The following is a 24,633-nucleotide window of genomic DNA, read 5'->3' as shown; positions in this document are numbered from 1 at the left end:
TGGCGATCCCATCCTCATTTCTTTTCCTGGAGCTGCCACGAGCTCCACTTGAGCTAGAAGCTCTGGTGCTTGCTCAGGAAGGAGATGCCTGGGGAACTACTCTATGATGAAAACTGGAGTCCTTGAGGCTCTGCTCCATAGGGGTTTGGTCGATTTTCTAGGATAACTCATCCCACCAGAGGAAATGAGCTCATCTGGTCACTGACCTGACAGATGGCAATGATTTTGGTCAAGAGTGCCAAGGAAAACTCCCCAGAGTGCTGCTCTGCCTTGTGGCTTTGGTGGCAGTGCCACATGGATGGGTCTGTCTGCCTGGTAGCCTTCTCATACCCACAGAGTATAAACACCAAGAGCAGCCACGCTCCTTGGGATCTGCACAGGGGATGCCTCAGTGGGCATCTGGACTGATTTGAGTCAGTGGAGGAGAATCTGTCAAGCCAAATCTCATTTGGGAAATGTGGAGCTGTTTTTAGACTCTGACCTGGTAGGGTCCATCCTGGAACCATGAGCTGAGGAAAACTGGCTGAAAAGAACAAGACTCATTTAAGAAGCTGTGATGGAGGCACGCCCATCCTCTCCTGGTGGCTGGCTGCCAAAATAGATTGGCTCCAGGTAAGTCACTGGCAGAGAAAAGAATACTTCTTCCTGCTGTACATCAGCAACCTGTGCATGGATCACTAGCTGCTGGAGCAAGGGCATGGTGTGGAATTGGAAGGGCACCAGGAGGTTTTTGCAGTCTGTACTCCTGGGGCGCAGTGAATTCTTCCATCTGATCTCCTTGCTTCTCTCCAGGTACTGTGATGGGCCTTTCATTTGCTATTGAGCAGCTATTTCCATACCATCTCTGTCCATGCCTTCATTTAAGAGAATTTGTTGCATTCTTGGCTGACCCAGGTGGTCACAATCTGGGCTTTTTTTCCCCTGGTTTCTTCCACTTGTAACTGAGAATTGAGATTACCATGCATTGAGTACTCTAGGAAGAAGGTATGCATATTTGCTGTTACCAAGAGTATCTAAATTTACTTTAAGCCATGGCAATTCACGTTAGGGACAAAGGCACAGTAGTTTTCCTTTTTCAAGAGTTTTCCCTCTTATTGTTCATTTTGTCCTTGTAACTCTTAGGACCTTGTAGGGAGGAGTCACATTACCTCTGTTTGACAGCTGAGGACAATGCAGTTCCATAGTGACTTGTTTGAGGGAGTCCAGAGAACTGGTGACAAAACTGACGTCTGGTCTCCTGATTTCCATTCCGGGGTTCTTTTTACCAATCTTCCTTATTTCATTCATGTAGTGTAGCAACCGAAATGAAAAATTGCCTAATACATGCCATGGTAGAAACAGGTTTGTGGTCTTATCTCCCACAGCCCGCCCACAGAAACCATCTGTCCAGCCACACCAAAATAGAATCATGCTTTAGCCTCTGCACCTTTGCTCCTGCATGTCACTTGCTTGAACTGCCCTCCCCCAATTCTCTGCTTAATGAAACTTAACCATCCCTTAAGCCCAAGCTCAACTGCCCTCTCTTCTGTATTGCTCTCCTGATTATAGCAGCAAGAAGTAGTTTTTCTTGCTTGGTATGGAGTTAATAAAAAAGGGGCAACTTTGATGCCATCATATGCTGCCTTGCATAATAGCTTTTTGCAGGTGAATTTTAGCTCCCCAAATAAACTGTGAGTCCAAAGGAGACAGAAATTTGTTTCACACATCTTGTGTTCCCTAGAAAGTCTTGCATAAACTATAAGCTCAATATTTATTGAATGAGCAAATACAACAGGGAGGAGGTTAAGTGGCTCCTCTACAGTTTCACAACACTGAGACTTGAATTCAGAATTCCAAAAGCTGATCTCCATGTTCTTTCCACCAAGTCATGCTGAAAACAATGCAGTTTTCACTATGATTAGCCTCTTTGCAGATCAAAAATGGTTGAAAGTAGGCTACTTCATATGGCTCAATCTAATACAATGCATATTGAGTTATTCTGAAAGAATAGAATAGTTTAAATGATTGGGCTTGAAAAACTGAACTTCCTGGGCTGTTGGCTAGCATGAAATGAGCAGCCCTCTTCCAAGGATGCTGCTTCACTTCCTTTCATAAACTTGAATTGATTCTCACCATGAGTCAATGTGGGAATAAAGTATGGTGGTCATTAAGGTGCCTTCATGGGCCAAAGAGGAGAATGAGAGAGTGACCCAGTGTTACCTTTTGTTAATCATTCATGCACTATTTCCATCTGCATTGACTAAATAAGCATGCTCTGTCTGCCCACAGTGGACCCGTTAATGTAGATACAGGAATAACACAAAAATCCCTCATGGAATGCCACTCTAGTGACCATCTACGGCTACTGCAAATCATCTAAGTAAAAATCTTAAACTTAGTGGATATTTTTTCTCTTTTTGTTTTATCTGAAGAGTTAAGGGTAGAACTATAGGTATCATTCTGTAAATGAAATGTATACTCAGTTTGTATACTGAATCAATCTATATACTGAAACAGAATAAAATAGAGACAATTATGCTTACTCGGAACCACTCAGGAAGCTGCTTGGGGCAGGAGACTCCAAAGGGAATTACTCAAGTGACAGCAGAAGTTCACTCACCTGCTTTCAGAGAGGGGTGGGGTGTGGTCAACTGTAGAGCTCTTCCTCTGCTGAGCAGAGGGTACACGTTTGGGTCAGAACTAAATTGCTCAAGCCAATAGAGAACAGACAGATTCTATCCTCTTTCTCTTGTGGTTATCAGGTTGTCTTTAAATAAATATTAAGCACATATTTAAGACTATGTGTTTGAAGCAATACCAAATTGACCCATTAAGGCAGCTGTCTGTCTTGTTTTAGCTTTGTTTATTGGTGTCATTTTACTTATCAAAGGGAACGGACCTCTCCTTGAGCAGTCACAGAAACCACCGTGGAACTCAGGAATCTTCACCCAGGCTCGCATCCTAGGCATTAATGTCCCATTGCTAATAGCGTTTCATTCCACTTGTTTGTTTATTAATGACAATTATCTGCATTGCTCAAATGACTTCCTCGTCCAAATTAAATATTAGAATATTAGGTCAACAACATCAGTTTTGCGAAGGCCATACCTCTTTGAAGTACAAAAGAGAATCAACAAATCAAGCAAAGACCAACAGCCTACTTCCTACCAAGCACTGTGCTAGGCACTGGATGTCACGGTACGTTAGATCTAGTTTGGTTTATTCAGAAGACAACACTGGTAGACAAACCAAGGAATGTTTTTGTAGAAGAATAAAAATAGTCTTCAGTACATCATCTTTACAAAATTATAGACACACTCTAAGCAGTTCTTGCTTCCTTTAACAACTCATTATGAATTCTTTATCCATGCAGTTACCTACATTCCTATAGCATTCATTTTGTTCATGACTCTAGTGCTTCTTGGTATGATGAATTTATAACTCAACGACTAAAAGTAGAATTTCCTCTTACATGTTCTAAAATTACTCCTTTCGAAGTTCAAAGGCTCCTTCTCCCCTTCAGTTTTAGTGTTGGAAAATCTGGTGAATCATTCCTGATTACACAATGTATAAACTACATATGTTCATAAAATCTAATCATGTTCCTGTTCAGTCTTCTTTCCAAACTGCTATAGCCTATTCAGTAAGTCAACACTCCTCAAGTCATTTCTGAGACCTTTCTAGAACATTTCTAGATCTTCATGTTTGTATTGATGTGTATTGTTTTCAGGAGAGAAGTTAGTAAGTACTTGAGGTGTAGACTACCATGATTCTATATATATCCAGGATGTCTACGTAGTTCTTTAGTAATAAATAGGTCAGTACTACACACCACTGTTTGTCACTAATCCATGCCTCTTACCCAGATATTTTCTTGCTCTATAAACTTCCTTACTGCAAAACAAACAAATAAAACAGCTCTACTGCAGCAAACACCTGTCTAGAACATTCCTTCAAAACTCCTTGTCTACTGCTGCATTCTCTTCTCTGATTTTGGTTTTCTATGTACACTTAAGCACTCATCTATGTGCTCAAAATAAACAAACATGCAAAACCAAACCAAACCAACATATCCTTCCTTTTCTCCTGTAAAATACCAATCAACAAACCCTCTCCTTATTCCCTACACATCCCCATTTTTCTCTTTACCCTATTTCTACTCCCTCATTAAACTCCATTTTCTATTCTGGCCCATAGGGGTTCTTTGCCATCTTTCTTTTTTTCACAGAGTATATGTTGAAACCACAACAGAAAGAAAAGACTTCCCATTCTTCAGCTAATGTGTAGCCAGTGCAACAAGGAGAAAATAGGTCTCTTAGGCCAAATAAATTTTAGCAATTAACATTACCTTCTGTGCATTGTACGAAAAATACAGCTTTTGACATTTCATACTTCACAAATGTCAATTGTGAAACTTGCATTTAGGTAATAATTAACTACTTTAAAACTAGATTCCACAACATTGAGTATGATTTAGCATAGCGCCTTGTGTATAGGAAATGTACAGTAAATAATTGATGAGGCTTTACTCTAATAACTACATGAGAAATGCCTCACTATCCTGTAGGTTATACTTCTTAATGCAGATGTCAGCTGGCAGTTTAGTTAGCTCTGTGAATGTTTTTGATGGATGGATGGAAATCATGCGGTGGATTGATGAGGAATGGATGGAGTGTATGGGTTTTAAATTTTTAGGAGGTAATATTCCCTTTGGGACCTTCTAGATAGTTTGCGGATTGGTACTCTGTAGAATTAACACAAATATGACAGTAATATATATTTAAGTAAATTAATTAGTTCTAGAAAATGATGCTTTTTAATGTTTCATTGGTGTATCTTCAAGAAAGGCAGCATTGCATCCTTTCACTCAGGAAAAGCTTTCTTTTAAAAGAGCAGATTAAAATTGGAAAATTGCCCATGGTGTCTTTTTTTTATATATATGTTATTTATTTATTTATTGGCTGCTTTGGGTCTTCGTTGCTGCACATGGACTTTCTCCAGTTGCGGCAAGAGGGGGCTGCTCTTCATTGTGGTGCATGGGCTCCTCATTGTGGTGGTGTGCAGGCTTCAGTAGTTGCGGCACATGGACTCAATAGTTCTGGCTCACGGGCTTAGTTGCTCCACGGCATGTGGTATCTCCTTGGGGCAGGGATTGAACCCGTGTCCCCAGCATTGGCAGGCAGCTTCTTAAACACTGTGCCACCTAGGAAGTCCATTCAGGGTGTCTTTAATCTTCCATTGAACTATCCAGTCTAAGAACTTTTAGTCTAAGGAATCATCATTGCCCTCGAACCTTCCCAAAGAAAGTCTCTACTGAGTTTTCATCCTGAGTTTTCTAATGACAGGTTCAATGCCAGTAGAGCTGCATGGACATGTAAGTGGGATCTTCACCTTTACATACGCAGGCCACTGAGTAAATGGCATCATATTTCAGTATTAGAAGTGAACACAGAATTCATAGGGACAAATGTTGACCCAAGCGTAAGAAAGAAGATTGCCGAGTCTAATATTCTAAAATATATAATTAGTCAATGACTAGAACCCTTCCATACATCAGTCTGGAAAGATAGTCAAATACAGAATGTGTTCTTTTTCTTAGATATCTGCACTTATTGACTAGAAAATACTATGTCAATTGCTAATTTTAGAGGCCTTTGACTCAATTTTACAGTATAGACATAAACGAAATAAGAGGACAAAAAAGCAATTTGTTTGAGAACATAATGAAAGTCCCTGTCAGAAGCTGCATGTTGTTCAAATGTTCCTGTTGAAATGGAAGAATATAATAAAAATCACTGTCCTTCCCTGCTGGCTTAATTTTTGAAGAAAGCTGAAAAAACACAGACATATGACCTGTGGTTTGGGAGATGCCCAAATAAACTCCTCCAAGATATTTATATTCAAACTTGACCCCACGGAGATCTTCAGTTTCTGCTTCAGAGATGCTATGGCTTATGGAAGGATCCACATGCACCTTCCTCCTGATTGAGCCTCTGAAAGGCAATATGTTTCCCTGTTCTCCAACTGCCGTATTCATCTCAGAGCCGTCCATAAAGATTCTGTAAAGATTCTACAGAACTGAAGATCCCACCAGCTCTTATTTACAAAGCTCTTTGATACCTATTCACAGAGTTTTGGTTTAGAATGAAAATGCACAGGACGTACAGCCTCTTCCTAGAATATTCACTATTTTCCTTTTGCTATTTTAGAATAGGAATTCTATTACTTTAAAGTGAATGTCCACAGAAGGTACATTATCCTCCAAGTAATTTGGTCATATCTACCAAATTTTAAAGTGAGGAGGGAATTCTGGGGAGATGGAGGTAGTGGTAGCATAGCTTTGAATCTGCCCAGATCCCTTCCCCAAAACAAAGTAACTAGATAGCAAAACTCAAAACCCTTGAAAATATTTACAGTAAAGCTAGGTGACAAAGTAGCTCCAAGAACATCAAAATACCAATTTAAAAAAAAGGGGGATAGACAGAAGACCTGCATGTTAACAGCACCTATGCAGGAGGAAACAGAGAAATCCAAGAGAAACAGTGTATCCAGAAGATCTGGGGATGGGAAAGTTCAACAACAGCCAACAAGTATTCACTGGAAAGCATTGTGGGCTCATGTGACAATAACCCTGAGTTCTTCAACAGAGAAATTGCATGGAAAAGAAAAGTTTGGAAGGGAAAACTGCAAATTTAAAGAGATTTAAAAGATACATTAAAAGTTTTTTTGATGGACAAAACTAAACTATCATGATTATGGATGCCACTTGGGTGGTAAAACCACAAACACATAGAAGAAATTGATTTCTATAAAAATCAAAATACTGGTTATTTTCAGGGAGGGAGGCAGTTGTGATCACAGAGCACATGGAGGGCTTCTTTCATTGCTGACAAAGTTCTCTTTCTTGATCTGGGTAAAGGTTAAAGGAGTCTTGCCTTATAACAATCCACTAAGCTCTGCATTTACTTTGGTTTTCTGTATTTGTATTTAATTTTATAATAAAAAGAGTCTTTAAAATTTTTTAATGCACATATGCTTTGTCCTAGTAATTCCACTGCTAAGGATTTGTCAATAAGATAAACTCACCAAAGTATCAAAATAGGCATGCCCATTGCATCACTGTTTGAAATAGCCAAAAAGTTGGGGGAGGAGTGGAAATGAATGTCTATTAGGAGGGGACTCATTGAATAAATTATGATTCAGCCAGCATACAACAGAATACTATGCAATCAATAAAAATATTTTTGAGATGGGTTTGGTCTATATGGGTTCCTAGAAATATTGTTAAGTTTTTTAAAAAGCTAGGTGTACAACAATATTATTATGACTCCATATGTGTAAATGCACACAGAGACACACAATGCATTTGCATTTAAAATATTTGGAAGAATACCTAAGAAACAGTTAAACTCTTTACCTTTAAAGTCGAGGTGGGACTAGGGATGGAGTCAAAGGATGAGAATTCACTTGTCACTTTATATGCTTTTATACTTTTCCAAAGTATGTGTATATTTTACTTTTATAATTTTTAGAAAGCTGATGCCTTGATTGCAGTCTTGTGAGAGGCCCTGAGCAGGAGAAATCAGCTAAGCTGTACCTGGATTCCTGACACAAAGAAACTGTAAGATAATAAATATTGTTGTAAGCACTCAGTTTGGGGATGTTTGTTACACAGCAGCATAGAACTAATACAGTTGAGTAAATCCCATCCCTTTTGAAAGTAGACCACTTAAGACAAGACACTTGCTTTTGGGAAAATGTCTGGCACTTTGGGTGGATGTAGTAAAGTATAAAGTCATGACGGTTTGTTTTTTAGCAAATGCCTTCACCTATGCCACTTTGTTTTGTTTCAACTCTTCCACTGAGGTGACCTTATCTCTGAAGGCTTAGTTCAAAATGGGCTTTCTTTACAAATTCATTTTACTTTCTTTTCTGGCAATGTGTTTTTTCAATCTCATTTTATATTTGAAAATTTCAATTTGAAAGTGATTTAGTTAAGAATCATCCCAGACTCCAATTTATTACTCTATACACTTATTATTTTTGGTCCTTGACTGCTTTTCTCCATTGTCTGCATTCTTCTACCTTTCTTTAGAGCTATTCTTAATTCTTTCAGCTCTTGGATGGAGCATAAGAATCTACTTGAGTAAGACCTCATATTATTTCCACATTTCAACATTTTTTTCTTTTCTTTTGCTGGCTGGAACTACATTTTTTATATTATAGTCATTGCTCTGAAAGCTTGTGCATGTCTTCCTTTTATTTCTTATTTAATTAAGGAAGGAGTAAATTCTACTTTAAGAGATAGAACATATGACCACATTTAGTAGTTCTATTGGGAGAACAATATTTGCATTATTTTTTGCAGAACTGACAGAATATTTAGTTCTTTGAACAGCATAAGGAATCCAGATTTAGGAGGCCTGAAATTAGAGGGAAGCCTCCCCCCACCCCACCCCTCTTCTCAGAATGGAAAGTAAAATGATATACAAAAATCTTCGCTTTCCACTTTCCTTACCAAGTTCTGAGAAAGCCTATTTGGCATAAAATAGAAGGGAACCAAAGGTTATTTTGACTGAATCTAGGTTATAGGCTCTCTAAGTTACAAAAAATACTAATAACCAAACAAACAAAAAATACATCACTTTTTCCTTCCAAAACATTTACAGAGAGACGCAAGTTAGAAGAACACAGCAATATATATTTTCTACCATGAAAAACACATGTGAGGTCATGTCAAATGAGAGATCAAAACAGCTGGCAACCGACTCTGCAAGGTTTTTACTTGCACTAAGTATTTTACCACTTTCTAAGTGCAGCACAGACATGACAATAAACATATTCTTCACCAATCAAACCGCAGCGGCAACAACAACAAAGACAAATGCATAAAAGATTTGTTAAATTTTATTTTTGTTTGTTTGTTTTATTAGCACATGGCCCTAGAGAAGCTAACCAAAGACTCAGCCCTCAAGCTCTGTGGTGTTACTCTGAGTTGCTCCTCAGGACAGCACAGACATCAGACTGTACTGGGTACTTGAAGATGAAAGATACTTCTTTCCAACCTAGAAGAAAATATTCAGGGATTTGGGAAAGAGCATATGATATTTTGCAAGGTGCCACCAGTCTTTCTGAGGAAAATATCCCCAGTGAAAAAACATGGAGGCTGGAAAGGGCTGGTAAGGGAGAAGGATGACAAGGAGGGCTGGCAACAGTAAACCGTTGGTGAATCCAACCCAAGGGAGAGTACAGAGTGAGAACATAAATGAGTATTTCTCAAAAGTTTTTCTCACCAAATTCCTTTCATTTTAGAGTTGAGGGAAGGGAGACGTGGGCATAAAGACCAAAGGCATACAACTAGTTATGGACAGAGCTGGCTCTTTCTACTGTAACACAGTGCCTCTTCACTTGCCTAATCTACCTCTGTTCTATTCTAAATTGCCCTTGTTAATTGGCACAAAAGTCTCTGCACCCAGAGTTTTAGACATATTTGGAAACATTTTAAATGCGTTGATTCACTCAGGGGTGAATTATTTGTGACAGCAAGAACAACTCCACCTTGGGGCGTATCCAACAAGATGAGGGACTCAGGGATCCAATCATGTTGTGTTCCATTCTTCCAGGCTCTTGATATTTTCACAGAGGAGAAATCAGTTTCCTAAGAGTTCACAGGCCCCCAAAAGCCATCATAAGGGTGTCTGTGGAGAAAAGGAGGCAGAGTCCCATGGGTCCAGCTATTCTCCACAATCATCCTTAGGATGACCTTGGGGAACCTGATTCCTCTTTTAGCAATGATGTATGTGGATTGGGTGATTTGGGGGAGGTCGGTTAATGAGCTATATGTATGTAGTTAAGTCTTTGGTCCTACTTAGCATCAGAAGGCAAAACCGTGTGCCTCTCCCGCTGCCTCTGAGAGCCACTGCATCTAGGCAGGAAGGGGAAGAGAAAGTGATATGGCATCTAACTTTGAGAGTAATCATTACCGTATCAGTGTGCAAATGACATGTTCCAGTGGGCAGTGTAGGAGTGTGTAGGATCATTTGGCTATCTTGTGTATTATAGGCATGGTCTAACTCTTCCTCATCTTCTTTCTTCTAATAATGAATAGCAAGAGAACAGGATGTACTGTTGTGCTTTATAATTCAGGAAAACAATACAGGTATTGGCTAACATGGTTTGACATGATCAGTTCTTTTTTTTTTTTAAAGCCAGTCTGGCAGAAAAGCACTGAGCTATTGTGGGTGTTGCATTGGCTCTTCCAACACTTTTCTGTCCAGTCCATTAATCAGCAGCAGAATCACCAAGAGACCACATTACTGCGCTATAGCTCAAAGAGGTCTATGGCTGTGAGTGGGTTGACTGGGAAAAAAGTTATATCATTCCAATTCTGATTCATTAATACTGAAGTCCTTGCTAAATAATGATTACCAGTCCCTGTCTCCACAAGTCATTCATTGGTGAATAAGGACTAAGTTAAACAAACTTGGGCCTGTGAACACAGATTTTTCTGGTGGGGGTGGGGGTGGGGGTGGGGAAGGCAGAGGTGTAGAGATAGTGGGAAAGGGGAGAGAAAAACTAGATTCGACTGAATAAGCGAAGAATAAAACAACTGCACTCTGGGTTCTCGTGGTGCTTCGGGCACTTCCCTTCCTCCTGCTGTTGCCTTGACCCCATCTCTGTATTCACAATCTCTCTGCAGTCAGACTACCTCCAGATGGTACTATCATAGTCACTCCCTTCTATCACCCTTGACTCTTTCCTTACAGATGCCCATTACAGCCGGATGGAGTTATTGCCTAGTCAAATGGTTTAAACCTCCCCTCTCTGAAAGCTTTTCTACGCAAATTCTCCAACCCCCCCCCCCAATTCCTCCCAATTACTTCTTTCTAGCAAAGAACATTCCAAGTCATTCCCTTTGTCTCTTTCTCCCAGTTTGTCTTTTTTATTATTCCCATATCAAAGTATGCTCATGCGTGGAAAGATAACATTCTTTTACTTTGGTCAGATAACCTTTTCAAAAACGCTTAGCGTATTTCCACCAATCCTGAACACAGAGTAGGTGGGGTATCAGAGTTGCAAGAATATTTTGGTCGATATCAAATTTAAATATTGCTTTTCTGTTTGGGGTTCTTTGAGGCATATCCAAACAACTAATGGGGAAAATTTTTTTTCAGTTTTATGTAAGCTCTGGTTGCTTCAGTGTCAGCAATCTCAAGTGCTGCTTCTTGCCAGCTTTCCATTTGGTAGAAGGTGCTTCCTAAAGATGAACTTCTGTGAAGTCAGGACCAGCATAGACTGAGCCAAATCATGATTAAAATGCTTGCTGGCTGCTCCTTTTGCCAGTATAGTTCTGTGTTTCCACTTGTTGGAATCTATCTGCCTGTCAATGTTTGCAAACGCCAGTCCCTTTTTGATACAACAAACTCACAGTGTTCCTCTTCAAGAATGCCAGCATTCATATTTTTTAAGCCTGCAACTTTCAAGAAATGGAATCCGCTGAATTTCTCTTCATTTAAAAGTAGAAATAGTAATATTACATAGCTAGAAATTTCTGTAAAGTGGATTGGCAATAATGTTATTTATGCTTTCAAAAGTAGGGTTCTTCTAAATTTATGCCTGTGTATCAGTCACAAGCTAATACATTCTTTGACTTTAAACTACTTTCTTTCTTGTTCTAGAAATTCTGAATGATTGCTATGATGTAGACATTTACAGAAGTTTGACTTGAAACAAAACAAAAGTCAGGTAGATGTAAATTATAATTTATTACTGAGAGGAAAACACTCTTAGCTGCAACATCTCTAACTGGAAAGTTTTTGAATTTTCCAGATATGACAAATAAAGATTTATGAGGTGTGACTCCCAGACGAAAAAGCATTTGGGTGAAAACTTTTTTTTTTTGGTAGGCAAAATAGGAAAGCACAAGAGTAACTAGGATGAACTTCAGTGGAAATCATCTGTGAACTTAATTGAGCAAATGAAACGCATTAAACTCTGGGAAACTAAACATACATGTCTATTATTTAGTTGCTGGTATTGAGTCTTTCCATTTCCCTGCAGAGTTGTTTGTGGGATCTATTATTTTGAAAACATGCCATTTTAACTTGAGTCATCAATAACTTGATCCTAGTAATTTGGCAGAAAGGGCATTCGATTAGGAACCATATGGCCAGGGTTTCATTCTCACTCTGCTACTCACTGGGTCTGTGACTATGGTCATCTCTCGTCCATACTTGGGACCTCTGTCTTCTCACCTGTTCCACAAGAATAAGAAATACCTGATCTGGTTGCCTCTTAATGTTGTTGTGAGGATCAAATAAGGTCCTTGTTGTTAAATCTTTTTGAAACTAGAAAGTGCTACATAAATAAGGCCGTCTACTCATTATCACCTCAGAACTCCTCTCTGATTACATTGCCTCAAATGCATTATTTAGGAAAAGTACAAACTTGAATGCCATATGGAGTCCCTGTTGACACTGCAGATGTTGGTTAATTTTAGATTCTGAGAGAACAAAAGAACAGAAGCAGCACCAAGCAAATTAGCCTCTCTTTAGCTTTTTCTTCGAAATCTCCTATTATACAAATACCAAACTAAAAATGGCAGGCTAAATATTACAGAAAATTACATCATTTGAAGTATTGAAATTCTGTATATTCAAGCCTTTTTGCAGTTTATTTTTGCCGGAGTTTATCCCCTTCAAAGCACATCGCCAATGAATTTAATTCTATAAGATTAATTATGGTCATTTCTTCGAGGATCAAGTAAGAGAATTTTAATCTTAAACTTTAACCTGAAATAGCACAGAGCCAGGGCAAATGTAAAAGTCTCAGAAGAGTCACAAAAAGATACGCAATCCATTTTGGTGGTCATAGTCTCTCTTGAACTAATGGAAAACTGAACTAAGCTCAGCTAGCCTTGGGCTCTGATTCTGAAGATTCATATTTACAAGTGGGAATTTCCTTGTAGAACAGGTGTGAAAGACTTGCACATACTCATGACAACTACTTTTACAGCCTCATCCATTTGGGAAGACCTGTCCTGCTCATGTGTGCCATCTGTAAGACATCTCTTTGCATTTTGTCAAATCTCTCTGCTTACACATACACAAGCAAGAGATGTTTCTGTAAAATATATAGATGGCATCTGTCATTCTATCTCTTGTTTGTACACCACTCACTAACAAAAAATATCCTGGAACAATTCTGAAAGTGTCTTGAAATTATCCATATTACATATAAATAAAGGTCCAGTTGATATTCTGAACCTAGATTTTTACTTTTCATTTAGAGGATAATCATGTCCCCAGATTGTTCACTAAGTCTTAGTGCCTTAAGATATTGACAGACTATCACTTTAATTAGAAATAACTTGCAAACAGAGGCCATAAATGTTTCACCTATAAGGCACTTGCTCCTCTAAAAGAGGCAAAATTTTCAAAGTATGTTTCAACCCATCTTTTAGTCGTTTGGTGGATACTCTATGATATGATATTTCAAAGTATGCTCTCATGTGGATTAGAAATATTAAAAGCAAATCCAAAGAGTAGATTTTATGACAGCTTATTATGGATGCCATCTAGGCTGATTATTTTTGTATTAAGTATACTATTAATCACCTCCCTATCCTGCCCATATGCTACCTCTTTTAGCACAAAAGGCCCAATAAGACAGGTGCAACTTGATTCCACGTTACATAGTTCTCTCAAACTGGAACAAAATTTTAACTCCCCCAAATCCTTTCCCCCTGTGAAGGACTTTGGATTACTGCAGATGATTACAGGCCTAAAGCAGAAATGGATTCAAACAACTCTCATTCACTGTTGAAACTGAACTGGAACTGACCCCCAAAATAAATTGGCTTAATTCTCTGTAAGAGGAATATGAATCAGGTTGCCATCTGTTCCCTTCCTTCTTTAACTTCACCAGTGGGCTGGGTTTAAGCATAAAACTGGAGGAGTCTTTTGGGGAAGGGGAAGAGAACTCTGGTTTGGTGTTTAGATGGTTATACTGCAAGGGTAGAGTCACTCTAGATGTAAGAAGAAAGGAGTCTGGGAATTAGCTGGGGAAATCATGTAATTTGGCACACTGTGGGAACAGCATGAGTTTAATTTACCTAATTGTTTGAAGATGTGTCATCAACTAAAAATCCTTTGTGCGCCAGAGGTGAAAAACATAATCCAAAGTAGCTTAATCAAAAAGGTAAATTTACTGGCTCATGTAACTGAATAATTTCGAGTATCTGGTTCAGGTGAAGCTTGATCCAGGACTCAAACAGTATGACCTAGGACTTGGTTTCTCTCTCTCCATTTCTCAATTCAGCATCTTCAACACTGGCTCCGTTATTGGGCAAGCTCTTGCCTCATGTATACAATATGAATGCAAGCTGCTATTTACCTCTAGGTTCAAATACAGAGCCAACTTTTCTAGTAGATCTAGAATGGATCACTGCAACCAGGGGAATAGAATATATTAGATGACCTAGACCAAGGTCACATGTTTCACCCCTGAGGCATGGGGGTGGAGACATCACTATTCTCCCTAAGCCCTGAGAGTAGGGAGGACCAGAGGCCCCAGAACAAAATTAGAGTGTGGTCAACGGATGTTCTCTACAAATACTCAGGGACCAGATGCACAAATAATTTTATTGAGAATTATTCCTCACCTAAGAAGCAATTCTGGCTATCTCCTAAAGATAAAGTCCAAGTCTTACCAGCTGAAGAGAAAAAAGGGGAATGTATAATTGACATTTCCTAATGTTTGCATAGAAGAGTTAGTGCTTAATGAAAACTTTAAGGATAAATATTGCAAATAGAGAAACCAAAATATAGGAGAAGGAATTTAAAACATAATTATTTTAAGAACAAAAAAGAAGTGGATTCCATTAAAAAAAAAAAAAAAAGGCGGGGTTAACAGCCAAAAGAGAGACTGAAGTCTCCTCATGTGAGACATTTTAAAAACTGAAGATAGTTTCAGTTAAAGCTGGGACTAGATACTCTTCAGAGATATTGTACAGTTTTAGTTCTACAATTTGCAGATTTTGTGATTTCTGAGGAAGAAAGCTTTAGAGCTAAGGAAAGCTTTATAGATGGCTATTCACTGAAACTTGTCAACTTCATGGTTTATTTGTATTTTTATTTTTTTAAATAGATAAATTTTTTTATTTATTTATTGGCTGTGTTGTGTTATCATTGCTGTGTGCGGGCTTTCTCTTGTTGCAGCGAGCGGGGGCTACTCTTCATTGCTGTGCGCAAGCTTCTCATTGTGGCGACTTCTCTTATTGTGGAGCATGGGCTCTAGGCACACAGGCTTCAGTAGTGGTGGCACTTGGGCTCAGTAGTTGTGGCTCGTAGGCTCTAGAGTGCAGGCTAAGTAGTTGTGGCACACAGGCTTAGTTGCTCCACGGCATGTGGAATCCTCCCAGACCAGGGCTCGAACCCATGTCTCCTGCATTGGCAGGTGAATTCTTAACCACTGCACCACCAGGGAAGTCCCAACTTCATGGTTTATTTTTAAATACTTTTAAATACTTTCTTTCATGCTATAATTAAAACAAACAAACAAATAAACAAACCTCCCCACACATGAAATGGAACCAAAGAGTTCTATGTGGAAAGAAAATTTTATTTTCTAATAATGATAATAATATGGCTAGGCTAGCTTCTTAAGATGTATACATATATTAAATGGTAGCTTTCACTGCTATGTTACTTGTACATATTTCTATATCTGTATATGTTTCATGTAAATTAAGTGCCCCAGGATTCTTCCATCTGGTCTCGTGTATCTGGAATCTAATAAATAAGAAAAAGTATGGGGGCTGGCTAGTGTAAAGACAGGATACTTTACATGGCTCAGTTATAAAGCACACTTACCAAAGTCTACCCATTTCACCAAGTCCTTAAACCTATTTTCCAAAAAGCAACCATGGAAAAATGAAGAATTACAAAGAGAAATGTAAAGGGGTACTAATAAAAAATGGCTGAAGGATATTTGACCCTGGGTCTAGGGTAGCACTAGAGCTGTCTGGGGCAGTGTATACCTTACAAGTTGTCAACTCCAAACCCATTAATCCCATCCAAGACTTCATTCTAGAGATGCTTCTATATGTTAAATTAAGAAAACTCAAGTATTTTCTAGAGCTTGCAATTCATTAACTGGGGCATAATCAAGCTGAATTTTATTCTGCTTTTCTTCTTTTTAAAAACATTATGCCACTGGTTGCAGGAGAAGCAAATTAAATGTTTTAAAATTTTCCTTATTGGAAAAAAATACAAAGATATAATTTACAGACCAAAGAATGCAGAACTATTTTTAATGAAATGTGAGAGTTAATCCTTGGAAAGCTGAAGTTCTAAATTGGAAACCTAATCACACCACCTTAGACTATTCCTTTGGAAGATTTTATTAAAGTATTTGAGAGACTTCTGGTGATTTATCCTAAGGATATACCTAAAGACATATGTGTCAGGTTACTCATCACAGCATTGTTTGTAATAAATCGCAAAGACTGTAAACAGCCCAACTGTTCATCAATAGGGGAATGGTTAAATACATTGTAGTGTAATACTATGCATCTGTTTAAAAGAATGAGGACGCTCTCTCAGTACTGATATGAAAGATCTCCAAGAGACGTTGTTAGAGGGAAAAGCAAGATGCAGATCAGGAAATATAATATGCCACCTCTTGTGTAAAAATGGAGGAAGAGAAGAAAGAAGAGTTGCTTGTATTTGCATGAAGAAACACTGTAAGGTCACATGGGAAAACCAATATAAATAGTTCTCTCTACCTGTGAGGGTGGGTGGGCGTGTGGAACAGGGTGGAAGAAGCAGGGTGGGAGGGAGACTTTTCACCATATACCTTTTTATTCTGTTTTGATTTTTGAAACATGTGAATGTATCAGCTGGTCAATATTAAAAATTAAATAAATACCAGAAAGAAAAAAGCTTGAGAGAACTCATTCAGGAGTCATATGGTAATTCCATAAAAGTTACAGTTACAATTACAATAGAAAGAAAAAGAAATCTGAATTCATCCTTAACCAAAGACATACTGTTGGTCGGGTATGAGTAGGCAGATAGAGCAGAAGCTCAGACCATACTGACTCCCATTTCTGTTAGCTGAGCACCTTGCCTCTGTCCAGTATCTTTAACCTCCTGGCTCTTTTTCCATATCTTTCTTTCCTCTTCTCTTAAAACAAGGAAAATCCAAGATGCTGGAAGATGCTGCTGACAACTATGAAAAGTTATTCATAAAGAGTTAAATTAAAGCTTTATCTAGGGGACTTCCCTGGTGGCGCAGTGGTTAAGAATCCACCCGCCAATCCAGGGGACATGGGTTCGAGCCTTGGCCTGGGAATATCCCACGCCTCCGAGCAACTAAGCCCATGTGCCACAACTACTGAGCCTGTGGGCCTAGAGCCTGTGCTCTGCAACAAGAGAAGCCACCACTCCTCGCAACTAGAGAAAGCCCCCGCGCAGCAGCGAAGACACAACACAGCCAATAAACAAATTAAGTAATAAAAAAAAGCTTTATCTAGAATGTGGATTGCTGCACATATTCACAAAAGCCAAGAAAGTGCCTTAGTTATCTCCCCAAGAGAGTAGGCCACCTGGTTCACTTAGCTGGACTAGACTAGGGGCTCTTTCCTGACACTCTCTGTGTACTCTATGCAGAGCTCTGACATTGCACTTAAAACATCCCACAGAAATCATCGGGCTAGGAGGCAGTCCTCCCCACTAGACTAGGTTTCTTTGAGGGCAAGTACTGTGTCCTACTCAATGGGTTTTGTACTCTCAGAGCCTAGCACAGTGCCTCAGTAGGCACTGTGTCAACTCAGTAAACTCAACTTTTATCCACCTCACTGCTTAGCTCCTAACCCTAACAGCTGTCTTTAATGTCATTGCCTCACTCACTGTCACTAAATGCATCAGTTAGACCCGTCAATTCTATCTGCCAAACATACCCCCAAACCTACTACTCTTTACCATCTTCAGCGCCACTACCCTAATCCAGACCACCACCACCTCTAGTATGGACCAAAACCACTAGTCTTCCTTCCGATCCTCTCTTCCATCACCCCCAAAACTCATTCTCCATATGTAGTTAGGATGATGTTTTTAAAAACCAATCAAATCATATCATGCTCCTGCTTAAAATCCTTCAGTGGCTTCTATTACAATTAGAATACAGTTTAAACTCTTTACTCTGCCCTGCCAAGCCCTGTCTGCTTCTTTGACTTCACCTCCTACCACTGCCTCTCCCTTCCTCCACACCATATCGGCCGTCTTGCAGTTCCTCACATCCACTTTGCCTTCTCCTGTCTCAGGGCCTCTGTCTGTGCTCTTCCCTCTGCCTGGAAGGCATTCCTCCTTCTTTTTGCAGGATTGGCTCCTTCTCATTATTGATGCTCAAAGGCCACTTTCTCAGGGAGGCTTTTTCTGACCACTCCTGTTACATCAGCCCCGCCCTCAACATTGCTGTTTGCAGCACATTTAACTATATAGGTTAACATCTTTATTTGTTAGTTCGTGCTTACTGTCCCCACTCTAATGTAAGTTCTATGAAGGCTCTGTTCGCCTCTGGATGACCAGTGCCTAGAACACGGCTGGCATTTAATGGCTCTAAAAAAGTTTTTGTTGAATAAAAATAAAGGCATTTAAAATTAATCATGGATAGACTATATATTTCACTTCCTCAGAGACCTTTTGATGAAAATATTTAATTATAAAGGCAATAAACAATTATAAAAAGAAATCAGGATCTCATGATTGGCTTTTATATTGTACAAAGTAGGCTAAGAGAGTCAACGGAGAGACTATGATTCTACAAGAAATGGTAACTTATGACGTAAACCAATCTAGGCAACAGGCAGGTCCGAGCACTATGTTAGGTAGACGGGATCTAAAGGTAAGCAGATGCTGGTTTTACACTCAAGGAGCTCAAAATCTATCAGAAGATACAGATTTGTTATTATATCTCTAATATCTGTACAGTGCAAATCATGTTCACATTTATAATTATTTTATTTAATCACCAGAAGAGTCTTATGAAGGAGTTATTATTATAAGTGTTATCCCAATTTTATGGATAAAATAACTGAGGTTCAGAGAGGTTATGTGACGCCTCAGATGGTACAGCAAGTGGTGAATGAGATTTTTAAGTTAGACCCAGATCTTCTGACTCAGTTCTCCTGTTTCACCACTCTGTCTGTTCAGTGTGATAAATGTATGTGCAGCATGCTATGGGAGGTCAAGTGTACCAGACAGAAAGACTATTTTTATCTGGAGAGGTCTGAGAAGGCTTTACTGAGGAAAGTCATATAAATGGGGCTGTGAAAGTGGAGGAGTTTCCCTGCGGGGAAAGAGGCACATTTCAGACAGAGATCTGATAAAAAGCACAGAAAGATGAAAATGTATAGCATGCGTTATGTGGCAGGGAGCAGAGGAGTCCAGGAGGGGAGGTTGGGGCCATACTGTGAAAGATTTTCAGTGCCACTTTGTATGCAGTTGGGCGGCCTCTGAATGTAGAGGTTTCAAACAGTCAGATCTGGGTTTTCAAAAGAAAATTAGAGTGGCAGATTGGTGGATGAATTGGACCATGAAGAAACTAGTTGGGAGTTTTTCTGTGATCGTGCAAGTGAGATGTGTCTGAATGAGGATATTGGAAGTGGAAAGGACTGATCACAAAATCAGAATCACTTTCCTGGGAGGTTGAAGAGAGGGAAGAGTGAAGATTATTTTTTAAGTTTTCTAGCTTATCTGACTTGGTGGATGATGACTACGTCAGCCAAATTGAACAATACAGAAAAATGATTTGAGAAGGGAACTGGAAGTAGGAGATGGGGTTTTCTTATAGCTGAGATAAAGCACTTGCTTTATCTTTTAGTCCTGTTTGGTTTGAGGTACCTGTGTGTAATATCCAGGTAGATATGTCAAGTAGGTAGCTAAAACATGGGCCTAGAATTTGAAAGCGAGGTTGAAGCTGGAGATCTAGATTTTGGAGTAATCAAAATATAAGTTGTATTAAAATTCCAACTGCAAAAGGGGCACAAGGGAACTTTTTGGGGTGATGTAAATGTTCTATTTCATGATTATGATAGTGGTTACAAGGGTGTCCATGTCTCAAAACAGGTCAAACTGTACACTTTAAATGGGCTCATTTTATTGAATTTTAAGTTCCTTAAAGAAAAAAAACACTAAAAATAGAGGTGAACTGCCTTGTACAACAGTGCTAAATAGTTTTTTAAAAATTGTTAATCAATTGTTTTAGAAGAAAAAGGTGAATGAGAAATTGTTCTACACACATCAGTTAAAAACAACTGATAGGCAGCAGGGAAAGCTGCCATGGTTTCAGTTGTTCCAGAAGCCAGTGCCTGGTGTGCCAGTTTATGGGCCATTTGGGAGTCCTCCATTCAAAAACTTATTCCTTCCCCAAACCACCCTCCTACCTCCTCAGCCCACCCTTGTACCACCTGGGTTGACTTCCGCATTTGGAAGAGCTGAGATAATAAAGGTACTTGAAGAATATAATATGACTCATCACTGAACAAGAAATCTTTCCTTATTGATCGATTTTAGGCTTATGGCCAATTTGGCCTCCTTGTTTGGCATCCTTCCCTCAGGATCACTTCTGAATTGTCCTTTCAATGCTCAGCTTAAAATCTACTTTGTTCAAAAAACCATTTTTAATTTGATAGAAGGAGGTGGTGTGTGATACCTAAATTCATCTCCCAGTGTGGACACATCTACCATGAATATACAGTCACCAAATTTGTATGTTTATGTTAGAATCTCAGTTCTGTCACTAAGTCTTTGAGACCTTACAGAAAATCAGAATGATAAAACCCACCTTTCAGGGTGGTGTGAATCAAGTCAGTTAGCATATGTGAAAATGCCAAGTATGGCATTGAGTAGGCGCTCAATAAAAGGCAGATGCCTTGTCAAGACTGACTATACTTGCTGAATTATTTAGTCTGTATTATAAATTTCTTGAAAGTAAAAGCACTCTTTTCTGCACTCTATACTCCCACCCTAACTAATACATCCTTAGGAGACATTGGAGAGTGATGTTTAGAATGCTGACAGGTCAAGGAAGAAGTTGAAAAAGATTTACACAATATGTAGATGAGAAGAGAGCATTCTGGGGACATGGCAAAAAAGAACTCCATTTAGAGGTGGTGGCAAAGGTCTTTCTTTACATTTCCTCTTTTCATTCATTTAAAATTTTATCTTGCCAAAAAGAGGGGACAGAAGGTTTCATCTTGATGAGTGGAGCTGCAGGACTGTGTGCCAATACACCTGGTATTGATTCATGCCAGCTGGGAGAGGAGCTTGGCTTCTCTGTGTTTTACTACTGTGGTTTCCTGGGCTGGGCAGCTGGGTGCCTAATAATGATAAAAACCATAATAATACTTCATAATTACGCACCGCCCTTTGCCAGAACTTGGGTTTAATTACAATGACTATGACGGAACTGGCAACATCTCACTCCCTGTTGGGGTGCAATACCCAAGGGCCTGGAAATAGAGTCAAGTGGCAACTGCAACCCTTCTCCTGCAGAGCCTCTCCTGGCAATTCACCCAGAGTGCTCTGGGTTTGGAGCTCATCATCAGAAACAAAGAGTACTTTTAAATTGCCCACATGTACTTGGCACCGTCAAGTAAAGTAGCATTTATGATGCAACTCCTGCCCCACATGGGGCACAAATCATGGAATCCCAGGCCCGGAAGGGATCAACAAGAGGTAATCTCATTCATTATTACCCGGCCCCCTGCCATGAGGCATCACTGCCTCTACACTCTAACAGATGAGCTCACTGACCTTCCATTCTGATTGCGCTGGAGATGCTTTTGTAGTAGGGGTCAGGGGATTCACCAGTTCATTTCAACATGCATTTCGTGAGCACCTATTCTAAGCCAAGACACTGTGGACACACAAAGATATGTAAGGTGTGATCCATCCCTGCGCTCAAAGTAGCTTATCTCCTAGTTGGGGGGATTTATATTAAGGCAGATGAAACATAAAGACAGAGGTAAGCCCTGGCAGATGAAAGGAAATAAAATCACTCTGGATGAAAGGGTCAGGGCCATCTTTTCTTCCAGAATAAGAAGAAAGGATGAGAAGGTGTTAAATGGGGTGGGGAGGCCAAGGGGCAGGGGAGAGACTGGGGTGAAGAGCTTGGCAACGACTTTGGGAGGTTCTTGCAGGTTTCCCTGTTTTTCCAGGGGTGGGGGGAGGAGATCTTTATAGCACATATCACTTCCAAGTTATTTTTTTTTCTTAAGAAATATAGCTTATTTTATTTTTTAAAATTAATCAATGTTGTGTTAGTTTCCACTGTACAGCAAAATGAATCAGGTATACATATACACATATCCCCTCCCTTTTGGACTTCCTTCCCATTTAGGTCACCATAGTGCATTAAGTAGAGTTCCCTGTGCTATACAGTATGTTCTCATGAGTTTTTTATTTTATACACAGTATCAATAGTGTATATGTGTCAATCCCAATCTCCCAATTCCTCCCATCTGCCCCCTTTCCCCCTTGGTATCCATACATTTGTTCTCTATGTCTGTGTCTCTATTTCTGCTTTGCAAATAAGATCATCTACACCATTCTTCTAGATTCCACAAATATGTGTTAATATACGATATTTGTTCTCTTTTTGACTTCCTTCACGCTATATGACACTCTCTAGGTCCATCCACGTCTCTACAAATGACCCAATTTCATTCCTTTTTATGGCTGAATAATATTCCGTAGTATATACATACCACATCTTCTTCATTCCTGTGTTGGTGGACATTTAGGTTGCTTCCATATCCTGGCTATTGTAAATAGTGCTGCTATGAACACTGGGGTATCACCTCTGAATTATTTATTTGCTACTTTACTCATATATGCTTTGTCTCACCCTATTCAGGAACTTTGTCAGTTTTGTTCACCACTGTATCCTGAGCATCTCAAACAATGCCTGGTGCACTGTAAAATGCTTAGTAAATACTGGGCTAATGAATAAATGGCCCAGGTGATGCAGTGGCTGTAGAAATTGAGACAAAGGGCATTTAGTAATCAGCATGACAAAGTTCGAAGGGGTAGGGAAGTGTTGCATCAGTGAGGGAGTAGCCTGGAGGATTGCTCCCAAATTCCGGTTTGGTTAAGTTACTGAATGGTGATGTTATCAAAGAAGATAAAGAACAGATGGGAAGGAGCAGGTTCTGTGGACTTCCTAGGGTATCTGAATTTCCGATTTGAATGTGTCAAGATTAGATTCAAGCAGAGATAACAAAAGCACTTAGGTATGCAGATTGGGACCTCACTAAAGGTACACTCAGCCATCAAAACGGTTAGACCACCTAGTGTGTACCAGAATGACTAAGTACCTACTGAGGACTGAGGATCAGACTCTAGGACTCTCTTACAAAGCCAACACAGAACCGATTAATAACGGTTAACTGAAGACAAATACAATCTCAGGGTTTATGGTCTCAGGGAAACTGGGGTGAGGGGTGCATTGGGGAGGAGAAAAAGCTTCAAGAAGGATGTAGTCCACAGAATCTATTGCAAAAGAGATCATATAAGAACGAAAAAGTGACCCTTGAACTCAATCATGTGGATGCCACTGGTAGCCTTAAGAGGAGCACTTTCAGCGGGTTAGTAAGGAGTATAACTTAGCCGGCACTGGAAGCATGAATTGAAATAAGGATGAGAACCAGACAGGATCTCATAAGCAACTTTGTTTTGTTTGGAGGCGTTGTGATATGATCACGGGTATGTCTAACACAAGCGGCCGGTAAGTTTGTGAATGACGACAAAGCTTCTATAAGGCCAGATGGCCTGTCCTGGCGCCATCACAATGCCTCAACTACGCTTTTATCCTTGCAGCCATTTCTAGGGCGGGGGCCCTTCTATACAAAGCGCAAGCAAAAAGTGGGAGACATCCCTCCACCCGATCTTTGAGTCATGTTTGTGACAGCTGGGAGTGGGGCTGGGAATACTTGAATGAAACGAAGTGCCCAGGTTCCCGCGGATCTTGGAATTTAGTAACAGGGAGGCTCCTTGCTGGAGGGAGCTAGGGAGACTCATTCACATTTTCCGACCGGGCACTCACGCCCTCCATTCAACATTTTTCCTTCCCTTTTCCCTAACAGAATTGAAACCAGGGACGACAGGTTCCCGCTTCTCCCACCTCAAGGCTGACCTTCCACCCCCAAGCCCACCACTGGCCCTTCTCCGACCACGTGACCCTCCTCAGCCCCCGTGACTCGCCGCCGCCGACCCCTCCCCTCGGGCCGCAGGCCGCCTTGCCCCGCCCCTCAAACCCACGTGACCTCCTCTCTCCCACCTGACTGGCTCCTCCCTTTCCCCCGGGCCGGACCCGGCCGCCGTCGCAGCGGCCCGACTCCAAAATGGCAGCCGCGCACAGCGCACACCCGAGCGGCCGGACCTCCCTGACTCCCGGGCCGCCCCGTTCTCGCTCCCGGCCTCCCTCCTTCGGCCTTCACCTACACGCCTTCGGATTGGCCGCTAGGAATCCCGCCCCGCCAGAGCCCCGCCTGCTATTGGTCACGGTAGGCTGCCCTTCAGAGAGGCGTGCCCCCCCGCCCCCCGCCCCGGGAGGTATTTTCCATTCCGGTGGGGGTTGGGGGGAGGGGGG

At 40.3% G+C, this 24,633-nt stretch overlaps 1 protein-coding gene across 2 annotated transcripts in view; it reads left to right on the top strand.

Moving 5' to 3' along the window:
• Positions 1 to 646: 646 nt before the first annotated feature.
• SOCS5 (suppressor of cytokine signaling 5) overlaps positions 647 to 24,633 on the top strand; it is an 85,263-nt gene continuing 61,276 nt past the window's right edge. The window contains exons 1-3 of one of the 2 annotated variants that reach the window (XM_057741903.1): positions 647 to 792; positions 7,512 to 7,600; positions 24,128 to 24,547. The gene's annotated coding sequence lies outside the window, so the exon portion shown is untranslated. The remainder of the gene's footprint in view (positions 793 to 7,511; positions 7,601 to 24,127; positions 24,548 to 24,633) is intronic. The other variant, XM_057741904.1, reaches the window with a different exon arrangement.

The sequence above is a fragment of the Hippopotamus amphibius genome, chromosome 7, assembly GCF_030028045.1.
Source record: "Hippopotamus amphibius kiboko isolate mHipAmp2 chromosome 7, mHipAmp2.hap2, whole genome shotgun sequence".
Taxonomy (NCBI): domain Eukaryota; kingdom Metazoa; phylum Chordata; class Mammalia; order Artiodactyla; family Hippopotamidae; genus Hippopotamus; species Hippopotamus amphibius.
This window is presented reverse-complemented; position numbering and strand designations above follow the sequence as displayed.